At 36.1% G+C, this 11,799-nt stretch overlaps 1 non-coding gene across 1 annotated transcript; it reads left to right on the top strand.

Moving 5' to 3' along the window:
- The first annotated feature begins 11,332 nt into the window (after positions 1-11,332).
- LOC121205863 (small nucleolar RNA R71) lies at positions 11,333-11,439 on the top strand. Its single transcript, XR_005900936.1, has one exon. It is a non-coding gene; the product is annotated as a small nucleolar RNA R71 (small nucleolar RNA).
- The last annotated feature ends 360 nt before the right edge of the window (positions 11,440-11,799 follow it).

Raw genomic sequence — 11,799 nt, 5'->3', positions numbered from 1 at the left:
AGTATTCTCAACGTCCTTTTATCATTCTCGGTTGCCTAGTTTGGGTACCACGATTCCTCACATATCATAATATATCGCGATACCAAGGGTGACCATCTTTTTCCTCTTCTTCGTCAATGTTGTAGTAATGAGCCGAGGCCTAAAAAATACTCATTTGGATAGGCTTCACGTCCTCTTGTTTACTCTGATCATTGAAGCTAAGGTAGCGAAGGCATCAGCCATCTGGTTTACATCTCGCGGAAGGTAGTAGAAAGTGATGTTATCAAACTCCTCTATTAACTCCAAAACTATTGATGGTCGCTAAACTAACTAAAAATTCGACTAAGGCAAGCGCACCTATCAAACAATAGTATAGTTATGGTGAGACCGGAAATATCGTATCTATAAGGACTAAAAGTACTAGTAATTACTATCTTTTTATTATCTAGCCTAAAAATTTAAGGGATGTTTTTAAACTAAAATTAACTATCTAATTGACTAAGAACGCGACAGAGAATAAAGTTGGAAAATACTTTTGGAAAACAGATGGAGAAGACAATACCCAAGGAAGAATCCACCTAGACTTCACTTATTACTTCTGAATTAGATGATTTATTCACTTGACTCAATCCGTAGAAATCCCTGATTTATGTTATTATCTCTCTTGAGACTAAAAACAACTAACTCTAGGTTGATTAATTGAAATTTCTTTCTAATTAAAACCGCTATTGTCACATTAACTCGACCTATAGATTCTTTTATTAGATTTGACTCTAATCCGGTAGATTTATGCCGTCCTATCTCTAGGATTGCATGCAACTCTGCTTAATTATGAAGGATCTACTCTTAAACAGGGACTTTTGCTCCACTGAATAAGCACATCAAAACCTGAATTAATATCCTGAAATATTAAAGCAAGGATTAAAACTCATAATTAAGAATAAGACAAGTATTTATCTTATAATTCAAATAGTAATAAGATCCATCTTAGGTTTCAACTTCCCTAGGTATTTAGGGAATTTAGTTCATAACAATAGAGGAAAACATCTCAAAATTGGGAAAACAACAAAACATAAAGAAACCCAAAGAACTTCTAAGGAAATTGAATGGAGATCTTCAGTCTTGAAGGAGATCCTACTTCTGAGCTGACTCTAATGGTTGTTCTTTGAGTATTTTCTGCTTTCTACTCTCTGTGTCCCTTGATTCCTCCTCTCGGGTGTTTTTATAGACTTTAAAATGCCCAAAATAGCCCAAAACTAGCATTTTTTTAATAGAATTAGACTTGTGCTCGACAGGGACATGGCCTTGTGCCACGCCCGTGTGAAGGTGCTCAGGCCGTGTGCAATTCTGACTTAGTTTAATGTCGACACAGCCATGACACACGGGCGTGCAACCTACCCTTGTGTAACACACAGGCGTGTGGATTACTCGTATGGAAGTGCCTAGGCCGTGTGAAACACTAAATTAGGCCCAACTTGTCTGTTTTTGGCCCGTTTCTTGCTCCTTTTGCTATCCTAAGCTCTCCTGAGTATAAGACATGAAATTAAAGGATTAGAAGCATCAAATTCATTAAATCTTATGATAATCCTTCAAAAATATGCCAAGCATGGGGTAAAAATATGTATATATTATGGTTTATCAAATATCCTCAAGCAAAATTCTCAACTCACAATTAAAATTAATTCTTCTTAACTTATAATTCTCATCAATAATGTTTTGAAGTAATCTACAGATAATCACATATTGAGAATTCAACTAAAAGAACATCAAAGTTTCAAACAATCTAAGTTGAGCATTTTAATCATAAAATCATAGGTAATCCCCCTTTGTCTAAGTAATCACCTTTAATTCCAAATTGACAAGAGTTGACATCCTCACTAAAGATTCACTCAAATCACTCAAAGTTTTTAAGGTTCAATAATTAAGCACTCAGTTGTCAAACATGAAAAGTTATTACCATAGGCTTGCATGAAAATCAAATCTCCACCACTATAACTGAGATGATACACGAATCAAAAGGTCTTTAACAGGGTTGTAATGGGGCTTGGGTTAAAGGTGTGGATAAAGGCTAAAAAAGAGGGTTAGGATCAAGACTAATTTAATAAATTACCCAACTTAGAAGAGTAAAGCTAATTACTGAATGACAAACATGTGCTAGAAATAAAACTTTCAAAGATGAAGTGAGCTTTCCCTCAATATAAGAACTTTTACTTATCCAAGCTCTTTAAAACAATATGAATTAAATGAATATACAGTTTTTTTAGGAATAAGAACAGTAATGGAGAGTACATAACAATTCAGCAACTAAAATGGATGGAAATAGTTAGGTAACTAATCAAATTAAAGCCCGATAAAAAGGAAGTCAATAAAAAGAGAAATTCTTAATGAATCAAAAAGGGTTCAGTCGTGGGTTAATCATTAAGGGGAAAATCAAGAAACAATGGTTAAGGCTCAAAGGGGTTCACTAGGGGTCAATTGTGTGGGTAGGCTTTTTATGGGGTAAATGGGTTAAAACCTAAGTGCCTTTATGTAATAGCCCAAAATTGGGTCTAGTTGGAACAGAGGTTTCGGGACAACAAAATCCAAGATAGAAATAATTATTTTATGATTATTTTGAGGTCTATGATATGATTTCATGATTGTGTGAAAATTTCGTGAAGAAATTCTATGCATAAAGTGCTCAATTTGAAGTTAGGGACTAAATTGAATAAGTTGCAAAACTTTCATTCTAGAAGTTTCTAGTATGAAATTGCTTTGAAATACTAATTAGGAGGTCTTAAATAGAAATTTGATCAATTTCTAAGTGATGGAAAAAAATTGGACATAGATGGAATTTTTGAAAGTTTAGTAAGGAAGGGCATTTTGGTCATTTGGTAATTAAAAGAAATAAAAAGGGAAAATAAAGCCAAAATTGACTCATCTTTTTCATGGAGGCCGAAATTAGCATGGGGGAAGCCATGGCTAGGGTTTTCAAGCTTTCCAAGCTCAATAGTAAGTCCGTTCTAACCCCGTTTTTCAAGTTCTTTACGTTTTTGGAATCCCGGTAATTTGATTAAGCTTATTCTAGCAATAATTTAAGCTAGGGTTCATATTTGGAAAAATACCCATAGGTGAAATGTGTTTATTTTGATGTTTTATGATAGAACATGAGGTTTTAAATTATGTTAGACAACTTGTGCTACTCGGTTTTGAGTGAAAACGAGTAAAAGGGCTTAATCGGTAAAAATACCTAATAGTCATAAGTATATGTTAGAGTGAGAATTTGATGTTGCCATAGGAGGGAAAAGTGATCAGCATGTCATAAAACATAAGAATAAGTGATGAAGTTTAATTCCCGAGCCTAGGGGCAAAAGTGTAAATATGCAAAAGTTTAGGGGGAAAATTATAATTTTTTCAAAGTTTGAGTTAAGGACTGTTTTGAATAGTAAATTAATTAAATAAGTAAAATATGATGTTTTAGATCCAGAAAAACGAGATTTGAACCTAGAATGAGAGAGAAATCGAAAATTGGGAAAGTTGGTAAAATGGCCGTTTTAGTATCGAGGTAAGTTCATATGTATAATAAGCATTAATTTATGCATGTTTCAATGTAAAATTTATATATTTACTATGATTGCCGAGGTGTTGAAAGTATGTAAGTTGGTGTGATAATAATATAGCAATAATGCTGTAATTTATATTTGAAAGTTAAATTTAGTGAATTAATTGAATTATATTAAATTAAATGATTATGGTGCCAAGTTTATGAATTGATTTAAAAATATGTCTATGCTACATGAAGTGCATTGAATTATCATACATAAATGTGATTTCTATGATTATGGATATTATGGGAAATTGTAAGTTCATATGATTTTAATTAAGGCAATGTGTAATTTAATGTTATTGCCTTGATATTAAATGAGATGTAAGTTTATATGTAAGTAATACATCAATATTACTTGTATTATGATATTTTATAATAATATTGGAAATATGTTTGTTGATAATTTATAATAATATTGGAAATAAGAGAGAGAAATCCCGGTTGAACCTTCGGAAAGATTGGATGATACAGATGGTATGTAGCTAGGTCACATGTATGGTGCTGGGTGCACATCATGTGTACAAGAGAGCTACAAGACATTATGATGTAGCTAGGTCGCATGAGTGATACTATGTGTACACCATGTAGACAAGAGAGCTACGGGATATATGTAGCTAGGTCACATGTGTGGTTCCAGGTGAAGGACACCATGTAGACAAGAGAGCTACGAGATAAATTGGCTAGGTCACATGGGTGGTACTGAGTGTTCACCATGTGTACAAGAGAGCCAAACTATATTATGAGTGGAGCTATGTGCTGAAACCACCAAGTATCGAGGATTGATCCGAAGTGTTCAACGGGAGACTCTCTATGTATTTCTTTGTGAGTTTTGTGATGAACAAGTGCAGGAACTTGGTATGTGAATGATGTGTACATTAAGTGACCGGGATGTGGTAAGGTTATAAACAAGTAAATTATACGTGAGGATGATTTTATGGTGACCTTGTGATCATGGGCCTATACTTGTGATGTATGAAATGTGGTGAAAATGATTTGTGATATGTATGTTAAAATGAGGTTAATACAAAGAAAGTGTGAAAGAGTGAATTAGCAATAAAACTGTTTTGGACAGTAGCAGTGACGTGATTTTGAAAAATCACCAAAAATAGTAGAAATTGAATAAGAGACTTAATGAGATATAAAATTAAAGATTAATGAGTCTATTTTCATATAAAAGAAACATAGAAAGAAAAGGAGTTCTATATTTTGAGATATTTATGTTTTTGTGAGACTGGTTTAGAATGATTACGTGATCCCCTGTTCTGACTTTGGAAAATCAAAAAATTTTGGATAAAAATAATTAGAGGCTTAAACTTATATTTTTAAAATCCCTAATGAGTCTATTTTTAAGATAAATCAACAAGAACATTATCCGAGTTTTTTTCTATGAGATAATTAATTTTTAATGAAGAGAGGTCAAAACTGTTAGAAAGTTAAACAGGGGAAATTTTATTGAATAAACTGTACTAATTGGCTAAACCAAAAATTATGAAAATTTTATAGTAGAAATATATGTCAGTCTAGTTTTAGAGGAAATTTACGGATCTTAATTTGGAGCTCTATAGCTCGAATTATAAATAAGTAAGTGACTATGACTCGTGTCGACAGTTTGATGTGAGCATTTATTAGTAAATTATGAAATCATACTTACAAGAATGCTATATACATTAAGGATGTGGAATGGAGAGGAGGAGGAGGAAAATAAATATATGTGGAATACATGGAAACTATGGTATATGAAATATTGATATAATAAGAAAACAAAAAGAGAATGATATGTATCATGACATGTATATATATATGACTAGTCTCAATGTAATGCTTGTTGGGTATGGAGTTGAATTGAAATGTTTCAGGTTTGCGTATCTGAATTGTGGTATTTTATAAAGATATGATCTAGTTTTAAATATTAATGCTTGATGATTAAGCTGAACATATTTTGTAAGATGGTAATCTTGGTATAAATGTATAAGTGTTACTATAATAAACAAGTAAAATGAGTATGAGAGACACATGTATGATGACATACAAATGCTATGTTTGTGGTTTAATTGAGAATATTTAATCATTAAATGAATACCATGTTATATGCTTTTGATTTTGTATAAGTGTGTAAGAGATTAAGGTTGACCAAAGCTTGGAAAATAGCCTAGGTATATTCCACACAGGCAGAGACACGACCATGTGTCTCAGCCATGTATGGAACACGACTTTGGGACACGGGCGTGTAGGGCCTTAAAGCATGAAATTTCCAAGATTTTCGTAAGTTCTTGGTTTAGTCCCGAACCCTTTCTAAAGTATGTTTTGGGCTTCATAGACTCAAATAAGGGACTATGTGTAAGTGAATGAACATTTTGAAATATGAATGAAATTTTATGGCCCGTATTTTAGTTTAATGTTTGTATGTTTGTCCATTAACGCCTCGTACCTTATCCCAGCCTCGGGTACGGGTAAGGGGTGTTACACTTTATCATTTTAGTATATCAAATCAAAGATGTGGTCTTGACATGTATAATCAATGCAAGTTTCTAGAATAGCAAATCAATGTTGACACACTCATAGCCAATAAAATAAGTGAGCAAGGAAGATATATGCTCTAAAAGGCTCAAAATATCTCGAAAATTATGGGTATTTGATTTCAATCCTGTAAATTCAAAACTTCAAGATAATACCTTAATTCAGGGAAACAACCTAGCCATTTTAATTCTCAAAATTACTTATCATGCTTGCTTCTCTAATGTCTTAAAGTTTAAATAATCAATGCACAATTGCCTATGATTTAATTCAAAACATATCAATCAAAATTATAAATCAATCAAAATTTACTCTAATAATAATATGAGAAAATTATTTGAGAATGAGCTAGAAATTCAAGGATTTTCAAAGAATCATATAGATAACCTTCCCACACTTATGATGTACATTGTCCTCAATGGACAAAGATAGACAACAATAGACGCATAATATCATAAGAGAGAGAGAGAAGTGAAACTGCCCTGAATTTTTAGAGGTAATCCTTGGAATAATGAAAGTGAAAATTGTAGATATGGCTAATGATGTGCATGAGTTGTAGCTACCATTAAGAAAATAAAGACCACTGTGGAAGAGAATTAAGGGGTTACTTGATAATAACCATAAAGATAAACCTAGTTCAAAATATAAAACAGAAGTCTTCAAAAAATAAATAAAACAAAAATAAAAAATAAAAAAATAAAATAAATGGACTCAGAAGTCCTCATCATCAGATGCGTCAGCGTCACGAGGTGGTGGTGGTGGAGGCAAGATACGGAAGTGCTGGCAGATATACTGCAGAGTTGCCTTGATGCTGCCAAACCTCGCAAAACACTTTTGCTCGAAGCGAGTGAGTCGCTCGGATATATCAGTCACGGTGGCAGCAGGAGGTTGGTGACTCGATGGTGGCAGTGGCTGTAGGTCCTTGTGAGAGGAAAGGCAATCATCAGTAATGTCTGTTGGCTCATCCTGGTCATTAGAGTGAATGAGTCTGTACTGAGGGGGGTCGAATCCACGACGTCGCTCTATCATCCTCATTTGGATCATACTAGAAATTCCCTGAAGAGCCATCTGTGCTACTTGTGTGAGTGTCGATGACATCTCTGGAGTGTCGAAGAGGCCGAATTGATAAGTGAGATGAGTCATGTAAGGACCAAGTCAGATGGGACCCTTCCTATGGTGGTCTGTCTGATAGTGAAAAGCAAGTGCTATGAAGTATGCCAAATAAAAAACGTGACCAGTTGCCATGCTCCAAAAATAGTACGCGTCAGTTGTACTTACAACTCTTGTGCTCTCTCTCCTGCTAGTCAACGTGTGAGCTAATAAGGCGTGGATGTATCGTAGAGCTGGAGAAAGAGATGTCGTCTTCGAGTGAATCGCTTCATAACGAATCTGACTAGCTGTGAGATCGGTCTAATAGTACGAAGGTGAGTAATGGATGTGACAGTGGAGGTGAAGAAAGTTATCAGCACCGATAAACTCATCGGTGTAGATGCCCAAAGCTGCGCCAAACTCAGGAACGCTCATATGTCGTACCAAGCCACCAAGTTAGAAAGTGATAGTACCGGCCTCGTCATGGGTATTCATCACATGCTGTAGATGGAAAGTAGTGCAAAACTCCAAGGTAAGCTCTGAATAGGTGGGCTCAATAATCGCAAAAAATCGATCCCACGAGGCAGTGGTAATGAAAGCACGGACCTCATCAACTAGTCTGACCTGTTCCAATTCGGCCCAGTCAATACAACGGCCCACTCCTAATGGTCGTACTCAAAGAAGCTGAAACAAGTCATCCTGTGGGCTTGACAAGAATCGAAGCAAAGGATGATGAGCTTCGGTCGAGGCAAGGTTGCACTAAGACCCTTCTATTTTTTGGAGGCGGGAACAACGATCTTAGTTTTCCCACTAGTGTTTGTCATTGCGTGTCTGTAAGAATAAAAGAGTTCATCAATAAAAAATGTATCGCCAAATAAAAGCAAATAATCCTAAATAACACTTTACTCCTAAAATAGAATATTCGCAATCAAAATATGCAAGACCTGATAAAGTGGCTCTAAGTAGAAAGTAAATAAGTAAAATAAATATCCAGCCGAAACATGAATCAGAACTAAAAGACAAAGTGTGCTATATGAAAAAAAATGTTGATAATAGTAACTAGAAATAAAAAGAAAAATTGGCAGAGAACAGTCATATTAAAAAAACAAGTAAGAAGCAAGAATAAAGAGAACAAATTCAATAAAATGCCAAGTAGAAATTGAGCAGTGAGTGACATGCTAATGATAACAAGCAATGAAAAGAGAATAAAATAACAAAGAAATGTAATAAATACTAAGCATAAGAAATAACTAACAGAAACTAACTGCTATAATAATAAAAATAATAAACGTTAGGGGTGTAAGGGGTAAACCAAAAGTGGCGACCAGAGGTACGGGGGACGGTGGAACAATGGTGGAGGTCATGTGACGAGGAGGCCACGATGGGGGGAAAACGGTTGGTGGCCATGTGGGTAGGGGAGAAGGGAGGGAGGAAAAAGAGAAAGAAAGGGAAGGAAATGAAAAGAGGGAGGAGAAAGGAAAGAAAGGGAAGGAAAAAGAAGAGTGGTAGCTAGAATAGGGGACAGATGGCGAGGGAGCGGCTAGGGTTGGGGGGGAAAGATTTGAGAAGAAAAAGAAAAAAATAAAATGTTAGGGTTAGGGGTTTAAAAGAGACACAATCGTGTCAGGCCCGTGTTGGGCCACACGGCCATGTCACGCGCACGTGTGGCTCGAGTATTGCTCGTGTACGTCGCGAGAATTTAATAACCATTCGTCACACAACCACACACACGCCCGTGTGTCTAGGCCATGTGGTACACACGACCGTATCGCAAGACCGTGTGCTTCGTTGTTCACTTCTCCCATGCCCGTGTTGGTATCCCACACGCCTGTGTGTCCGAACACACCACCGTGTGCCTTGCCCGTGGGACTTTCTGACTTGTTAAAATTAAAAACATTAAGCTCCAAGTTTCACACGGCCTGGACACACGCCTAGTACACGCCCGTGTGTCTAGGACGTGTACTTTCCACGGCCGTGTGGATTTATATTAGGCCGTGTGCATGTCGATTCTTAGGAATTTTTCAGCCCTGTTTTCACACGGCCAAGGACACGCCCATGTGTCCAAGCCGTGTGGGTCACTGTACCTGTAAAAAAAATAAAAAATGGTTAAAATAAACGGGTTAGTGATGTTAGTGCTCAGGTTGCCTCTCGAGAAGCGCTTATTTATAGTTTAAGCTCCACTCACCTCGTATTTGCACGGTCATGGTGGTTCGAGGAGTTGAAACTCCTCATACCTGCTATCAAGCTTATCAAAATAAGGTTTTAGAAGAGTGCTATTTACCTTAAAAGTGTCAAAATTGGAATGAGTTACCTCGACTGTACCATATGGGAAAACATTGAGTACCGTAAAAGGGATTTCTCCATTATGTTCAGAAGTGGCAACACGAGGGTCTGCTTCATCTAACAGTACTTTGTCTCCAACCTTCAGTTGATTCGATTCACCTTTAAGTTTATCATGACATTGCTTTGGTTCATCATGTATCCTCGGTTTCTTCTTACCTATTGTTCACAATTCATCTAGTTCCTCAATTTGTAATCTTCGTTCTTCAAGAGTTTTTCGTGGCTCTTTTACTTTATCCCTCAAGATTTCCTGCATAGCAGTCTGAGCCAACATGTTGTTCTCATGGAAAGATCTCGTAATATCATCTCGATCACTAGATAGTTTAATAGAATCACGAGCTTGAAGTTTAATCGTGTCATCACCTACACGAAGCATTAGTTCTCCTGCACCACCATTAATAATAGTCCTAGAAGTTGTTAAAAAGGGTCGTCCTAATATTAAAGGAACGTTACTGTCCTCTTCCATGTCTAAAACAACAAAGTCTATTGGGAAAATGAATTTATCAATCTTAACGAGTACATCCTCAATAATACCCTAGGAAAGCTAATAGTTTTATCTGCCAGTTGTATACTCATCCTAGTTTGTTTAGGTTTCCCAATACTTAGTTGTTTGAACATTTTATAGGGCATGACATTTATACTTGCCCCTAAATCGGCTAAAGCATTATCAACTTTTATACTACCGAGTAAACAAGGAATAGTAAAACTCCCTAGATCCTTTAACTTGTTGGGTAGTTTATTTTGAAAAATTACTGAGCAAATTGCATTTAATTCCACATGCGACAAATCATCTAACTTCCGTTTGTTTGCTAGAAGCTCCTTTAAAAATTTCACTGAATTGGGCATCTACGAAAGAGCTTCAATAAACGGTAAGTTAATATGTAACTTTTTTAAGATGTTAAGAAATTTACTGAATTGTTTGTCTGTGCGGTTTTTCTTTATTGCTTTAGGGTATGGCACACAAGGTGCGTATTCTCTGCTTACCAATTTTTGTTTGTTCTGGCTTTTATCCATCTTATCTTGGCTTACCATAGTTTCTTGCCTTGGTTCTGGTGTGGACTCAACTAACCCTTATTCATATTGAACCGTAATCGCATGGAGCTGCTCTCTTGGGTTAGTTTTCGTGTTGCTGGGCAAGCTACCTTTTGGTCTTTCTCAGATCAGCTTAGCAAGCTGACCTATTTGAGTCTTTAGACCTTGAATCGATGCCTGGTGATTTTTAAGCGCTGTTTCGTTGTTTTGGAAATGTGTTTCTGACACTGAGATGAATTTTTTTAACATCTCCTTGAGGTTCGGCTTCTTTTCCTGCTGGTTAGGTGGTTGAAAACCTGGAGGGGGTTGTGGTCTTTGATTGCCTTGACCACCCCAAGAGAAGTTGGGATGGTTCCTCCACCTGCATTGTAAGTGTTACTATAGGGGTTATTCTGAGGTCTAGAATTGTTACCCATATAGTTGACTTGTTCGTTTGTAGTGCTAGGGTCGTAAGCTAGGCATTCTGTATTATTCATTCCTCCTCCATTTGTACTGCACTGCACCACTGGATGTACCTGTGTAGAGACACATAAACTATCAATGTTTTTATTTAAAAGCTCTACCTGGTTTGATAACACAGTGACCGTGTCGAGATTGAAAACACTGGATGCTTTACTAGGCTTTGTCCTTATAACTTGCTACTGACAATTATTCAGTGACATCTCTTCAATGAACTCATAAGCCTCCTCAGGTGTTTTGTTATTTAAGGTTCCACCGGCCGCTGCATCTACCATCTGTCTAGTTAATAGGTTCAAACCATTGTGGAAAGTTTGAACCTGTAGCCATAAAGGTAACCCATGGTGAGGGCATTTTCTCAATAGATCCTTATATCTCTCCCATGCATCATATAGAGTTTCTAAATCCATCTGCACAAAAGAAGAGATATCATTCCTCAATTTAGCCATTTTAGCCGGTGAAAAATAGTTAAGTAAAATTTTTTCGATCATTTATTCCCAAGTAGTGATTGGTAATGAGTTCAACCACTGTTTAGCCTTATTTCTTAATGAAAAGGGAAATAATCGAAGGCGAATGGCATCGTTAGAAATGCCATTGATCTTAAAGGTGTCACTGAATTCTAGAAAATTTGCTAAATGAGTGTTTGGGTCCTCGTCCTACAAACCATCAAATTGAACAAACTATTGTATCATTTGAATCGTGTTAGGCTTCAGTTTAAAATTATTTGCAGCAATAGCAGGTCTATCTATACTTGATTCAGTTCCTGTTGAAGTAGGCTTCGCATAATCATACATAGTACAAGG

The sequence above is a fragment of the Gossypium hirsutum genome, chromosome A08, assembly GCF_007990345.1.
Source record: "Gossypium hirsutum isolate 1008001.06 chromosome A08, Gossypium_hirsutum_v2.1, whole genome shotgun sequence".
NCBI classification, from domain to species: domain Eukaryota; kingdom Viridiplantae; phylum Streptophyta; class Magnoliopsida; order Malvales; family Malvaceae; genus Gossypium; species Gossypium hirsutum.
This window is presented reverse-complemented; position numbering and strand designations above follow the sequence as displayed.